The sequence below is a fragment of the Myotis yumanensis genome, unplaced genomic scaffold, assembly GCF_028538775.1.
Source record: "Myotis yumanensis isolate MYYU_CA2020_CCGP unplaced genomic scaffold, mMyoYum1.0.hap1 SCAF_9, whole genome shotgun sequence".
NCBI lineage: Eukaryota > Metazoa > Chordata > Mammalia > Chiroptera > Vespertilionidae > Myotis > Myotis yumanensis.
Window position 1 is genome coordinate 79384700 of NW_027223760.1, and position 14954 is coordinate 79399653.

Here is a 14954-nt window from a genome sequence, read left to right on the forward strand (position 1 = left end):
GGCAGCCGGTGGCGAGTGTCCGGACGCGCTCCCCTCGCTGCGGGACGGGGTGGGAGCCCCCCGTTTCCCATCGGGGTTTTCCCCGTGCGAGGCAGGAACCGTGGCACCCAGGTGCCTGCTCCGTGACCGCAGTAACGTTGTTGCGAGTTCATTGTCAGAGTTCAGCCCTAAGGTTTCTTTTGGCTCTATTTTGGTAAAAGGGGAAGGGTGCCGAGTGCCCCTGAAAATCTAAATGAAGGGGCAGTCTGGGTTCAGAAGCATGTTACTTGTTTTACACATTTACATACACGCAGGTGATGCATGTGGTCCGCGCCCCCGTCCCCCACCCCCACCCCCAGCTTAGGTGCAAGTTGGGGAGGAAACGTTTTAGGCGTTAAATGCACAGATAGCGATGACATGAAATTTATGGAAGCCCGGTAGACGGAAGGCCGGTGCCTTCGGATATAAACGGCTACAAAGCTGGTTGCTGCTGCCTGGATCCCTTGTGCCTCCAAATAGCCGGGGACGGGGCGAAGGAGGCGGCAGGAAACGGTCCCTCATCCACCCAGCTGTCGGGTGGGGCTGGAGGAGGGTGAGGGCAGCGGGAAGTGAGCGTGGACGCGGCCGGGGTGGGTTATCGGTCACTTCGCGTCAGTCTGTGGGGACAACACGATGGAGCCTGGTTCTCTCCGTTTTCCCTCCTTTTTATTGAGAAGCCAGGTTCTTTCAATAAAGTTATTAAAAATGTCACCTGTGCGGTTAGGTTTACAGAACTGAAGTTCATAACTGATTCTAGAACTTCATTTTGTGTTTGTCAAGTAGATTTTAATTTACAGAAAGGATATATATATATACATATATAAATATGTAATTTAGTTAAGAGTTTTTGGTTTCTGGTTTTCTCTTGCAGATAAGGTATTCATATTCAATGGTGTAACTATGTGAAAGGTAGTGTTATCAATAGATTATGTTTCAGAAGTTTGTTATAAAATTGGTTGTTGGATTTTCCCATAGAAATAATCTTAAATAAGTCCATGCCAGAACTTCTGAGCTAGTTTGAGATAAGGTTAGATCCTGACAGATCTTAAAGCAATTGTAGAGGGTTGACAACAACATAGGCAACTCCGCCTGCCCCACCCCCCAAAAAATACAAACAAAGAAAAAAACAGCTTGGGGAGGAGGAAGAGTTAGATCTGTGGTTTCCAAAGTCTCATGCATGGGGGTGGTCAGATGACAGGACCAGTCAGTGAAGACCGTGGTAGAGCGCTTGGTTTCAGACTTCTTATAATTTGATGGTACACATATTCACAATAGGTATGCTCTACTCTGGGTTTGGCAATAGAGTATTGTTACCTACTGAATTACAGTGGAGAACCACGTTTCACATTTTGAGCTAATAAGCCATGTTCAGTTTTGATTAGAGATTGAAACATTTTATTTTAATGTTTATGCATTTTACTAAATTTTAAGACAAAACTTTTGATATGTTTACTGTACTAAATTTGAATTGTAAATGATTTGAGATTAATTACACAATGAAAGTGATGTAGAAAAAAATGTGTTTTGCAGAGTAGAATTTTAAGGTAGCATGATTATAGGTTAGGCCTGTCTGATGAGAGCATACTGCTAAATCTAGACTGTTGGTCTCTACAACAGTGTTTTACAGACTGCAAGTTGAGACCTATTTATTAGTTGGTCTTGAAATCAATTTTGTGGATTTCTCCTAATGCTTTTTAAAAAGTAGGAGAGAGCCCTAGCGGGTTTGGCTCAGTGGATAGAGCGTCACTGAAGGGTCCCGGGTTTGGTTACAGTCAAGGGCATGTACCTGGGTTGCAGGCTCCTCCCCAGCCCTGGTCGGGGCTCCTGCAGGAGGCAACCAATCGTTGTGTTTCTCTCACATTGATATTTCTTTCTGTCTTTCCCGCTCTCTTCCACTCTTTCTAAAAATCAGTGGAAAAAATATCCTCGGGTGAGGATTAACAACAACAAGGTAGGAAAGAAATAGAAAATAGCAGTATATTCTGTTTTATAAGTATTGTTTGGGATATTTCTTTTTTTATTAAGAATTACGGTAAAAATTTGTAAGAACACTCTGGGGAATATATAGTTGGATGTGCAGTATGTGCAAGAGGTTGGAGGTCTTGGTGTGAGCAGGAAAGCTTTAAATGGTATTCAGTCCATGTGGCTTTTTCTTACCTGGATTCGATGGTGTACTCTGTATAGCTAGTGTGGATAGAGAGAGCTGAGGCTACTGCTTGAGAGGAGCTCATCTCAAAGCCAGACGGAGCTGGGTGGTAGCCACTGCAGCATTGTAGGAAGCGGAGAAGAGAGGTCTTTCTTAACCACCTTGTCCAGTGGTCGTCAAACCGCGGCTCTCGAGGCATATGCGGCTCTGTGTGGCTCTTCCACAAAATACCTACTTCTGCGTATGGGCCACGAAATTTCAATCGCACTGTACGTGCGCGCCCCCACGTGGTATTTTGTGGAAGAGCCACACTCAAGGGGCCAAAGAGCCGCATGTGGCTCGTGAGCCGCGGTTTGCCCACCACGGATCTAGTCCATAATTCTTCTTCCTAGAACTCCGACCACTTAATACTTAGTATTTTTCAAACTTGGGAATCAGAATCACCTAGGTAGCTTTTGTGTGTCTGTACATTTATCACTTAATTAGTGGACCTTTGTGAAACATGGTCAGTAATTATTGAACATACAACATTATAGTACTAGGTCAATATTTTCCAAAGTATAATTGATGAACCTCACACAGGAGGGTCAGTCAGGGCCCCTTACATAAGTGCCCTATATAGGTGTACCATTTTTACTCTTTTAACATCCTATTTTTACTTACCTTTCCTATGTTTAGATACACAAATACTATTGTGTTAAAATCACCTACAGTATTCAGTACGGTAACATGCTGTACAGGTGTATAACCTAGGAGCATGGGCTAAACCATATAGCCTAGGTGTGTAGTAGGCTATATATCATTTAGATTTATGTAAGTGCACGGCAGAATTGCTTACCTCATTTCTCAGAGCATATCCCATTGTTAAGTTGCGCGTAACTATATATGGATAGGCTGTGATTTGTTTAACATGTCCCCTTCTGATAGCTATTTATTCTCAACTAGAGGCTCAATGCATGAAATTCGTGCACTGGTAGGGTCTCTAGCTGCTGCTGGCTGCTGGCCGGGTACTCCCTCCCTTCCCCCGGCTGGCCCTGCCCCCTGATCAAACTCCCAGATAACTTTTATTATTATTTCGCAGAGTTTTTGAACTATTTGACACAAGACACTTAATTAAAGCAGTAGTGTTGATGATACTACAACTAGCTTAGGATTTCAACACTCACATTCACTCATTTAACAAATTTGTAACTTGTACCTGCTGTGTGTCAGGCACTGGGGAAAGTGAGTTAAATGCTGTGACAGAAATAGAAGGCCTGGTGATTGATTAAGAGCTTAGATTTTGGAGTTAGGCCTGGATTCACATCCCTAAAACTTAACTGAATCTTGGAAAGATAACAGAATTTTTTCTTGTTTCCTTCTTTGTAAAAAAAAAGTAGGGCCCTGACTGGTTTGGCTCAGTGGATAGAGCATCCGCCTGCGGACTGAAGGGTCCCAGGTTCGATTCCAGTCAAGGGCATGTACCTTGGTTGCGGGCACATGTAGGGAGTGTGCAGGAGGCAGCTGATCGATGTTTCTCTCTCATCGATGTATCTAACTCTCTATCCCTTACCCTTCTTCTCTGTAAAAAATCAATAAAATATATATTTTTTAAAAAGTAGGACTCCAAAGTTATTGGAAAATTAAATGAGATAATACATGGCAAGTTCTTAGCCTGGCTTATAACAAGCACTCAGATCTTAGCTTTAAAAAAGGTATTAGACTATTTGGCAATTAACTACTTTTCTGTCTCCATTGTAAGTTTCTTAAACTCAAGGACTGTTTTGTTTACTTTAATATTTACTTACTAAATCATTTGTGGTATGATTTAAAGGTATGTATACAGTGGGATTAGTAGAAGAAGGATACCTTTTCCAAAATGGAAAAGATGAATCTTAAAGTTGGGTATAAGTTATTAGGCAGAGGAAAAAGGATACTTATTCTAAGCTGAAATCACAGTGGTGTAGGTTATGAGATCTTGTGTGGTATGTTGAGGATTTTTTCTTTATTAAAGGATTTTAAAAGACAAGGGGTAACAATGAGCAACATGATGATAATTCCAGTAGGGAAGATAGAGTACAAGGTGTGGCCAATGAAATAAGGAAGGTTAATGCAGCTGTCCTAGGACTAAAAAGAGATGACGGACATCACTAGGGTATTGGCAAAGGACATGGAGTATAGGGATGTTGGTGAGATACGTGGTGTGTGAGGGGATGTAGGTGGTAGATAATGAACCCAGAAATGTTGGAGCTTTCTGGATGAAACTGGCTAGCTGAGGAAGGGTGTGGATGGGAGATTTACTTAAAAAAATAAAATAAAAAAATAAAAGAGTAGGTATCATTTCTTGAGATAGGTGATTTAAAATATGAAATTGATCCCTGGCCAGTGTGCTCAGTGGTTAGAGTGTTGGCCCACGCATGGGTTCGATTTCTGGTCAAGGGCGTGTACCTGCATATTCCCATTTTTGGTGCGTGTGGGAGGCAACTGTATTGATGTGTCTCTCTCCATCAATATTTCTCTCTCTCCCCAACTCCCTCCCTCCCATTCTCTCTAAAAATCAAAGGAAAAAAATATCCTCCAATGAAGATTAACAAAAACAAACTAACAACAACAACAACAAAAAACACACACATGAAATTTCGAGGCTAGGGAGATAGCTAAGTAGGCATGTCTGGTAGTCTCAGGATTAGGAGAAATCTTGGATGGAAAATAAACATTTTAAGATTATTATAAATTTATTCATTTGTACTTTGAATTTTTATGTTTAGTAATCGAATCTGACATACTGAACAAAAGCTATACTGGTAGTTTGGTCAATACATTTATTTGTTTGTTTTTTAGATTTGGTTGATATTTGTGCTTTGGTGAGCAGAGTTGAAGGAAATTGGAATAAAGTGATTTGTGTGAAACTCATGCATTCTTCAAAGTTAGATCAGAAGTCACCACTTTCTTGAGTAATACTAAAATGTTTACTTAAAATTTCTGCTGGTATATTTCACAGCAGCAGCTGTTTAAGGGTCATGCAGGTGTTTCTTTACACAATGACATTTTGGATCCTTATGTATTCAAATTGTTCATTCAGATTGTAATTCAAGTTCTTTCTTTTTGAGGAATATTTTGGTACAGTTTTAGAGAATCTGTAAGTACTTTCAGTGAAATCATTATTTGTTAAGAGGAGGCAAACTCTTTATAGTACTTTTATTCTAGTGCTTTCTGTTTATACTGTTATTAAAATGACCAGGGTACCACTTCATTTGTTAGCATTCTGGGATGTGAGGTGTTCTAAACGGGGAAACACTTTTCAGTAACTAATATACTGTCAACCACCAACATTTTAAACTATTTTTCATTTTAAAAAGTTTCATATATATATGTACATATATATATTTAGTTCCTTTTATGATTAATTTAAACAAATTAACCAGAAGGAATAAAAACCATTAAGTTATTTCAGTCGCTAAAAGTTAATTTGTGTTCTTTTTTAATTACGTAAAATTTTTTCATGGTTGTAATTAGAGGTATATTAGTGGTTAGTGGTTCTTAACCTTGGTCAGGCATTGGAAACACTTCTAATGCTTAACACTGGAGGCTCATTAATTCACAGGTATGAGGTGGGGGTTCAAAAAATGTGCATATATCAGTGTTTTAGTTAATTATGATGAGCCATCAGGATTGATAACCTCTGACATGAATTACATATTATGTGGTAGTATTTGTAAAAGTACTCTGTAAACTCTTACATTTTATACAAACCAAGATACTGTTCACTTAATATTTAGTGTGGTTTTTGGTGTATTAACTCCTATGAATTAAACATATGTATTAAATATATACATGGTGTTCCAGTGTTGATACCCTAATTTGCCTAGCCATTTTTTATTTGTAGTTTCAATATTTTAGAATTTTAAGAATTATTTTAAAGAGTATCTTCAAGCAAACCTCTTCTGCTCTCCCTAGTTATTTTCCTAGTTTAGTACATTAAACTTGTTTTAATTTCTGTTTCTTATATTACTGGAGAGAGATTTGTTATGTATAAACTGATTAGTTCCATATTTTCAGTAGAATATACTGAACTTCTTAAAATCAACATCAGGAATATTTTGTTTTATGCTGTGACTTAGATAGTATGGAACTATTAAATAATGCAATATGATAGTCATTTTTGCTTTTTTTTAACTATATGTACATTGCTTTTCACTTTTTTCTGTTCTGTGGATATATTTATCTTCTTCTGTCCCTGGAGTTTGTAACTATACAGTTTGCTGTTACAAATCTTTGTGTTTTACTTGCTCAGCTTTTATTTCCTGGTTCATTTCTGTATTGAAGGTCTGCTACTTGTTAAGCAGTGAGTTAGATTTCCATTTCTGTTTTCCAGTTGTATTCTGTATAGTTGATATGCTGGGTGAAAATGAAATAAAGTAGAAGTGATTAATATTTTATGGAGTATAAAATAATGTGCAAATAGAAAACCAAAATATGTAGTCATTGTATAATTTGCAAAGACCATGCTAGTACATACATGCTTAGAGGACAAATTGTAGTCTTCTATTTTTTACTAGAGGCCTAGTGCACAAATTCATGCATGAATTCATGGGTGGGATCCCTTGGCCTGGCTGGTGATCGGGCCTTCTTGCCCAGTCTCAATCAGGGCCGATGGGGGCCAGCCGGCCTGAGAGGGACCATGGGAAGGCTCCAGGGCGTGTCCAGCCCTCTCACCCAGCCCTGATCAGCCAGACCCCAGCAGCAAGCTAACCTACCAGTTGGAGCGTCTGCCCCCTGGTGGTCAGTGCACATCATAGTGACTGGTCGAGCAGTTGACTAGCATATTGTACTTTTATTATATAGGCTATTTATTGATTGATTTATCATGAGAGAGAAATAGGTTGTTCCACTTACTTTTTTATCATCTTTTTAAAAATAATTATTTAATGTTGAAAGTATTACATATGTCCCCTCCCCCGTTGACCCCTTCCAACCCCCCTCACCCCATCCAGGCCTTCAGCATCCTATTGTCTGTGACCATGGATTATGCATATTGTTCCACTTATTTATGAATTCATTGGTTGGTTCTTGTATGTGCCCTGACCAGGAATTGAACCTGTAACCTTGGCATATCAGGGATGATGCTCTAACCAACCGAGCTACACAGCCAGGAACTTGTCTTTTAGTTTTCTCGTTGCTGGAAAGGGTGAATCTAGTAGTTAACGTATTTCTAGCTTAAGTTTGGAAACTTGAGAACTTGGCAGAAAGGATGGAACTAGTAATCCTAGATAGAAATATACATAGTCAGTTCTGTTTTGGATTTTATAATAGAATATAAAAGTTGGTCTAATACAGAACAACTAGGAGTTACATTTTGAGAGGAGGGTTCATTCAGCTGTGAGCCAAAAAGATAAAACTAGAATGACTTAGCTGGCAAGCAGACTCACCAAAAGTAGTTAAGTTTGTGTTTGACCATGGTGCTGTGCTGTTAGAAAGGTAATTATATAGATATTGTTTCTTTGTTTTCTTTTTTTAATCCTCATTGGAGGATACTTTTTCCATTGATTTCTAGAAAGTGGAAGGGAGGGAGGAGGGGCAGAGAGAGAGAGAGAGAGAGAAAGAAACATCCATGTGAAAGAGACACATCGATTGGTTGCCTTCCACATGTGCCCCCACCCTTGACCTTGAATTGAATCTGAGACTCTTTAATCCATAGGTGGACGCTCTAACCACTGATCACCCCAGGCAGGGCCTTTTTAAAAAAATTTTGGAGCGATTTTAGACTTGCTTAAAAATTGCAACCCCTATCTTTATGAAAGTTAAGTATTTTGATCAACACAGAGGAAATGAAGAAGTAATACCATAAACTTGCAAATACGCCACGTTGTATGAAATCAATGTTACATGGAATAAACTGGCCTGGAATAAGGGAATAAGAGGAGTTTTATGCTTGATGGAAACTGTTATTTTATTGTACCCCAAATACTACTAATATAATTGGCCAATTATAGAACTTTAAATATTTTTCTATTTATAATATAGGCTTCTAAAGATTCTTATTAAAAATACTGTTTTCTCGGCCCTATCAGCAAGATTCTCCTTGTCACCCAGCCTGCGTGGCTCAGTGGTTGAGTGTCAACCTATGAACCAGGAAAAGATTTTACTCTGTTTCTAGGCTGAGGCCCAGGTAACTTTTTTATAAAGCTCCTCAGATACTTTTGATTACTACCAGGATTGGGAATCACTTATCTGCAAAGAATAGAGACCTTAATACTTGCACATTGTACTTTACTCTTTGTGAAGTGGTAAATATTTCATTCATGTATACTAGTATACATACATATGTATATGTGTGAAAATATTATATGTATATCTTACAATAACCTCATAAAGACATTATCCCAATCTAAGGCTCAGAAAGGTTATGTAATTTACTCACCAGAGCATAGCTCTAAGTTAGAGCAGATACTGGTATTCATATTTCTTATTAAAATATACTACTGGATTCGTCCACCTGGTCTGCGGGGATCGCACCAAAACCGGTAGCTGGACATCCCCCTAGGGATGTAGCAGTGTGCCAAGCAGCAGGCGGCAAGGGAGGAGCCAGAACCGGGGCTGGGTGCCATGCCACTTGCACTCATCCTGGCCCGCTGCGCCTGCTGCCGCCACACCTGCTGCCACCACTTGGTAGTACTGCTGCGGAGTCGAGAGAGGCCCCTCCGCCACAGCTGCGCTCACCAGCTGTGAGCCTGGCTTCTGGCTGAGCGGTGCTCCCCCTGTGGGAGCGCACTGACCACCAGGGGGCAGCTTCTACGTTGAGTGTCTGCCCCCTGGTGGTCAGTGCATGTCATAGCGATTGGTCGTTCTGCTGTTTGGTCAATTTGCGTATTAGCCTTTTATTATATAGGATAGTTTTTAAAAATTTCTCTCTGAGTCTTTTGTAGAGATTTGGTCTTTCCATTCCCTTTAACAATATTTGTGGCAGGGGGTTATATGCTTGTAACCATCATTGTTACTTCCCTGTGAACTTTGTTTTGTACATATCCCTGCTGAAACCAAGAAGTGCATATTTTGTGATCTTAAAATTACAGATCAGAATACATCTATCTTTTGTCTCATTCTACTTGCTATAAGTCTGTTAATGAGATCTAGAGTTAAATTACCTTTTAGGGTAGCTATTGATTCATGGAGCATAGCTTTAGCTAAGATGTTCCTGCTTTTTCCTTTCATGCTGCTATTGGTTTAACTTCTTCACTTTTTTTTGTTGTGGTAACTAGAGCAACTTGTTGATTGAATGGCTGAAAATGTGCTTTCACCTTCTTTTGTAGTCTGATCTTAACTGAAAGTTTGTCTTTCAAATTTTGGTTTGGGTTGGGGAAAAAGGTAATGGTTTAGATCCACATATTTCTATGTTTAAATTTAATTTGGGTTCTGAGTGTGTCATATAAAGTTTTTGTTACCTTTCTCAGTTTTGTTTATTTTAAGACTTCCTTTTTTAAAAAATACATATTTTATTGATTTTTTACAGAGAGGAAGGGAGAGGGATAGAGAGAGTCAGAAACATCGATGAGAGAGAAACATCGATCAGCTGCCTCCTGCACACTCCCTACTGGGGATGTGCCCACAACCAAGGTACATGCCCTCGACCAGAATTGAACCTGGGACCCTTCAGTCTGAAGGCCGACGCTCTATCCACTGAGCCAAACCGGTTAGGGCCCTTTCTCAGTTTTTATCATCTGCCAGTTTGACAAGCCTATCTTTCATGTTTTTTATCAAAAGTATTGAATGATGTTATCTGGATTTAAGTAAGATGGATCCTGGTGGTGTATAATTCTGTTGAATTTGGCATACAACTAACCAGCTATTGATCAATCTTATTTTATAATTTTCCAGTCTTTCTGTACCTTGCTTGTCAGAATTACCTCCTACAATTTTTCTTGACATCTTGTCAGAATTACTCTTTTTTCCTTTGCAGTCCAATGCAGCGGTGGCCACCTGTGGTTTGTGGACCACTTGTGGTCTGTGATGTCCGAAAGGTTGGTGACCTCTGGTCTAATGAACTTGTCAGAAATGGAAAATAAAGAACACCTGATTTGTCTATTAAAAAAAACAACATACTGATTTGCGGTGAACATGACTTCATTTTCTTTCTCTGATTTTTTTTTACTAGAAATGTTTCAGATTCCTTAATAATAACCTGGAAAACAGAAAATATTATAAAACGGAATTACCCCAAATCCACTTAGCAAAATACAACCAGTGTTAAAATTTGAATATATTTTCTTTCCAGTTTTTTTTTTTTTGTAAACTTTTCGTAAGAGCAGTAAGTGGCCCAGCTGGTGTTGCGCAGTGGTTGAGCATCAACCTATGAACCAGGAGGTCACAGGTTCGATTTCAAGTCAGGGCACATGCCTGGGTTGTTGGCTCTATCTCCAGTAGGGGGGGTGCAGGCGGCAGCCAATCCAATGATTCTCTCTTATCATTGATGTTTCTCCCTTCCTCTCTGAAATCAATGAATCTATAATAATAAAAGCCTAATAAGCGAATTAGACCGGACATCCTTCTGGATGACCTTCCAGATGAAGTCAGGGCTGCGAGGGAAGCCTGGGTCCCGGGTGCCTGCTGGCGGCCTGAGGGAAGCCCGGGTTCCGAGTGCCAGAGGGAAGCCGGGGGAAGGAAGGCCTACTCTTGCACAAATTTCATGCATGGAACCTGTAGTATATATATACTAGAGGCCTGTTGCACGAAAAGATTCGTGCAGTAGCCCTTCCCTTCCCCTGGCTGCCAGCACCGGTTTTCCTCCCGCACCTGGGACCCAGGCCTTCGTTTCGGCCGGAGCCGCCTACAGTCTTCGCTCTGCAGCTTCACGCCTACGTATGCAAATTCACCGCCATCTAAAAACAATTTCTATCAAAAAGGCATTGTATTGTTTATATTTCTCATGAATAATTTTCCTTCTCAAAATGTCTTAAGGGAAAAATATAAATTCTGTTTCTGTTATGCTACATTTAAAAAATTGGATTGTTTTGTAAGGAAGAGCTGTTCTGTCTTATGTATTTATTCATTCATTCATTCATTCATTCATTCAGTTACTTGTTAATACTGGTATAGGGAAACAGTTGTCCTGGATTTGACCATTGAGAGCTATTTCAATTGGCTCCTATTCTTCCTTTCAACATGCCCCTTCAATTTTGGGGGGTACTTCTTTACTTTCTGGTTCATCTTGTGTTTTCCTTTCCTAAGCCCTGGAATCAGTCACTTCTCCAAGGAGTCCAAGTTCCTTTTATTTGAGAATAGTATTTAGAATGCAAGATCTGAGCACTAGAAGTGGTCATTGCTCTTGGGGTGTCATTGCTTCTAGGTGTCTTTAGCAGATCTAGGAAACTACATAATTATATATTCACACCTATATTAATTTCTCTGTATCTGAGTGTGTCTAAACACTATATATGTATATGTTTATTAATGTAAAGTCATTAATTCATACTAATACCCCAATTTCATTACACTAACACAAGGTTCAGTCTAGTCTTTTTCTTTACCTTATTTGTAACTCCTTTCTCCAACAGTGAAAAACCTGGCGTCCATCACAATTTACATATTTATTCAATTCTGGTATACACATAAATGTAGTTTCAGAATTGGTGTTACTATTTACTTACTAGGGCAGTGATGGCAAACCTTTTGAGTTCGGCGTGTCAGCATTTTGAAAAACCCTAACTTAACTCTGGTGCCGTGTCACATATAGAAATTTTTTGATATCTGCAACCATAGTAAAACAAAGACTTATATTTTTGATATTTATTTTATATATTTAAATGCTACTTAACAAAGAAAAATCAACCAAAAAAATGAGTTCGCGTGTCACCTCTGACACGCGTATCATAGGTTCGCCATCACTGTACTAGGGTATAGTATTTGTATATACTCTTTTGTCTTTAGTCTTATACAAAGTACTGTTTTTCAAAGTTATATTTTTTTTCTTCCCCACTCTAAGTGTGATAATGTTACTGGTTTGAAGTACAGTTAGCTTCATTTGTTATTTCTTTTCTGGTTCATTTTGTGTTCTCATATCCTGGCTGGCTTAGGTTACTTTTTATTGGAATGTGTGAAACATTACTGTGGTATTAATAGTCAACTCTATAAAAACAGTATATCCACAAGTGTCCCTCAGACCTTATATCTCTTTTTACTCTATTCTGGTTCCCCCTTTCTATCACTGTTCCACCCATCCATATGGACAATCAATCTCATTAGTTTCTGATTTAGTTTTTAGTTTCTCCCTAGATTTTTACATAAATAAGAAAACTGTAAGAAAGGAGACAGAAAAATTATAAGTGAAAGGTAGCGTACAGATCTTGTTTTCTTATCTTCTGTCTAGTTGCTTTATCCCTTTTTGAAAATGAGATATTGAAGTCCAGTTCTTGTTGAATTATCTTATTTCTTCCTTCCATGTTGTTAGTCTTTGCTTTGTGTATTTTTGGTCTCTGTTGTTAGGGGCATATTTGTTTATAACTGTTATTCCTTCTTGATAAATACTCGTTTTAATCAACATAAAACATTTTTTGTCTATGGTAACAATCTTTGTCTTAAAGTCAGTGTTGTAGCCACTTTAACTCTTTTTGTTACTTTTCCTAAACTTTTTCTTTCAAGCTAATTGTATCTGTGATTCTAAAAGTGTTTCTTGTGAGCACCATACAGTTGAGTCATGGTTTTTAAAACTCCATTCAGCCAGTCTTTGCCTTTTGGTTGGAATGTTTAATCCTGTTACATTTAATCTAAGTACACTGAAAGGTAAGATTTACATCTGTCAAGTTCTGAAGTTTCATTTCACTTATAGTTCTTTTCAACTTGAGAGTTTTTGTTTGGTTCTTTTTAATAATTTCTATCTCTTTATTGATGTTCTGTATTGGCAAACATTGTTCTCACGCTTTCCATTAGTTTTTTGTTTTGTTTTTTAACATCTTTAAAGTTTGCCTAACGTCTGGGCTTTTGGGGGGTAGTTTTCATTGATTGCTTTTTCCCTCTCTATATGGGCCGTGCATTCATGGAGAGGGTTTTTGGTTTTGTCTTGTTGCATTTCTCATAATTTTTTCTTGAATGCTGAACGTTTAAGTAATATAGTATGGCAACTGGGGTCAGATTCTTCCTCTCTCCCATTCCATAGGGTTTATTGTTGCTGTTTGTTGTTTGTTTATCAACTTTTGGGGAACTAATTCTGTAAAGTCTGTTTTCTTTGATATGTGTTGTCATTGAAGTCTCTGATTATCTTAGTGGTTTTGTTATCTTGTGGGATCTTTCAGGGAACCACCAGACATGTCAAATAATGATAGCTCTTTGGGAATGAAGCTTTGAAGGAGCATGTTCTGCCTCCTCCAGTTGTGAACAGCTGCTGATTTTTGCCATTATTGCTTGTTGTTGGTTTTCAAGGCTACTCTGGTGCTGGGGAGGGGAGATGAGAATGGACAAGTTAAAATGCAAAAAGAGCTGCTGTTTTTGCTGAGATTCAGTCCTTTTTATTGAATAAGCACTCTTTGGATTGCTGCAAGCCTTTGTTAATTTCCAGGGTTCTGGAGATGTAAACACTTGGAGTGCGGGAAACGAGTTAAGTCGGCTCGCGTGAATTGCGCGTACTCCGCGGGAGCCGTCTTAACTCGGTTCATATAGATTTGCGGTGGAGTGCGGGAAACGTGAAAACTCGGGCCGATTGTAACTGCGTATTACCAAATATTTGTTTGTTTGCCGTTCACAAAGATACCTACCTGCGTATGCGAACCGTTTCATACCCATTGGGGTAATAGGTATCATAAAAATCCCTGATTTTGCGCGGGAAACCTAAATAATTGCCCGCGCCATCTTATATTTTGGCGGGAAATTCACCCGACACCGTAGTGTAAAGATGGGAGGAGTTGAAGATTTTTAAGTAGATCCTACTAGGAATCTATCTCAGTTTTCCTCAAATTCCGGTTTTGTTGGGTTTCCAGTTTATTACAACACCCTGTGATCAATTTTGTTGTTACTGAAAAGTATATTTAGCAGTTTCTAAAACAAGTTGCTCTTTTCAATTCTTTCATAATACTATCTATATGCTTATGATTCCCAAATCTATGTTTTCAGCACCAACTAACCCTAGAATTTCTAGATTCTTCTATTTAATTGCTTACTGGACATCTCTCCTTGAATATAATGGACCCCTCAAACTTAGCATGTTCAAAGATGTTTTCTATTTTGGCAACTTTGGCTCCCACCTTTCCAGCCTTTTCCTTCTCTATGTTGCCTCTTTCCCTAAGAGATACCACTAGCCATGGAGTTTTTCAAGCTAAAAGCCTAGGAGTTTTCTTTGGTCTATTTTTCCTTCACCAGTCAACTCCAGTCCATTAGCAATGTCCTGACAATTCTACCTTCAAAACATCCTGAATCCTTCTGATCTTAATCTACACCATCTAAAGTTAGTGTACCCTTTTTTTCTTGGACTATTGCAGTAGGCTCCTTACTAGTTTCCTTATTTTCACTCTTTCTCTAAGCACTGAGAGCTATCTTTAAAACACAAATCAGGTCAGGTCACTCTCCTGTGTGAAACCCTCCAGTGGCTTCCCATCATACCTAAAATAGCATCTGCATTTCTTTGGTCTGATCCCACATGACCTGGCCCCTGACTGCCTCCCTGACCTCATTTTCTATCACTTATCCCCTGGTCCACTACTTCACATCATTACTGTTCATGTACCTTCTTTTTGTTCCTGGAAGTAAAAGTTCATCCCCACTTTTAGGGCCTGCCTTTTTGCTTAGAATACTTCTCTTTTCTTACTTTAGTCCTCAAATTATACTA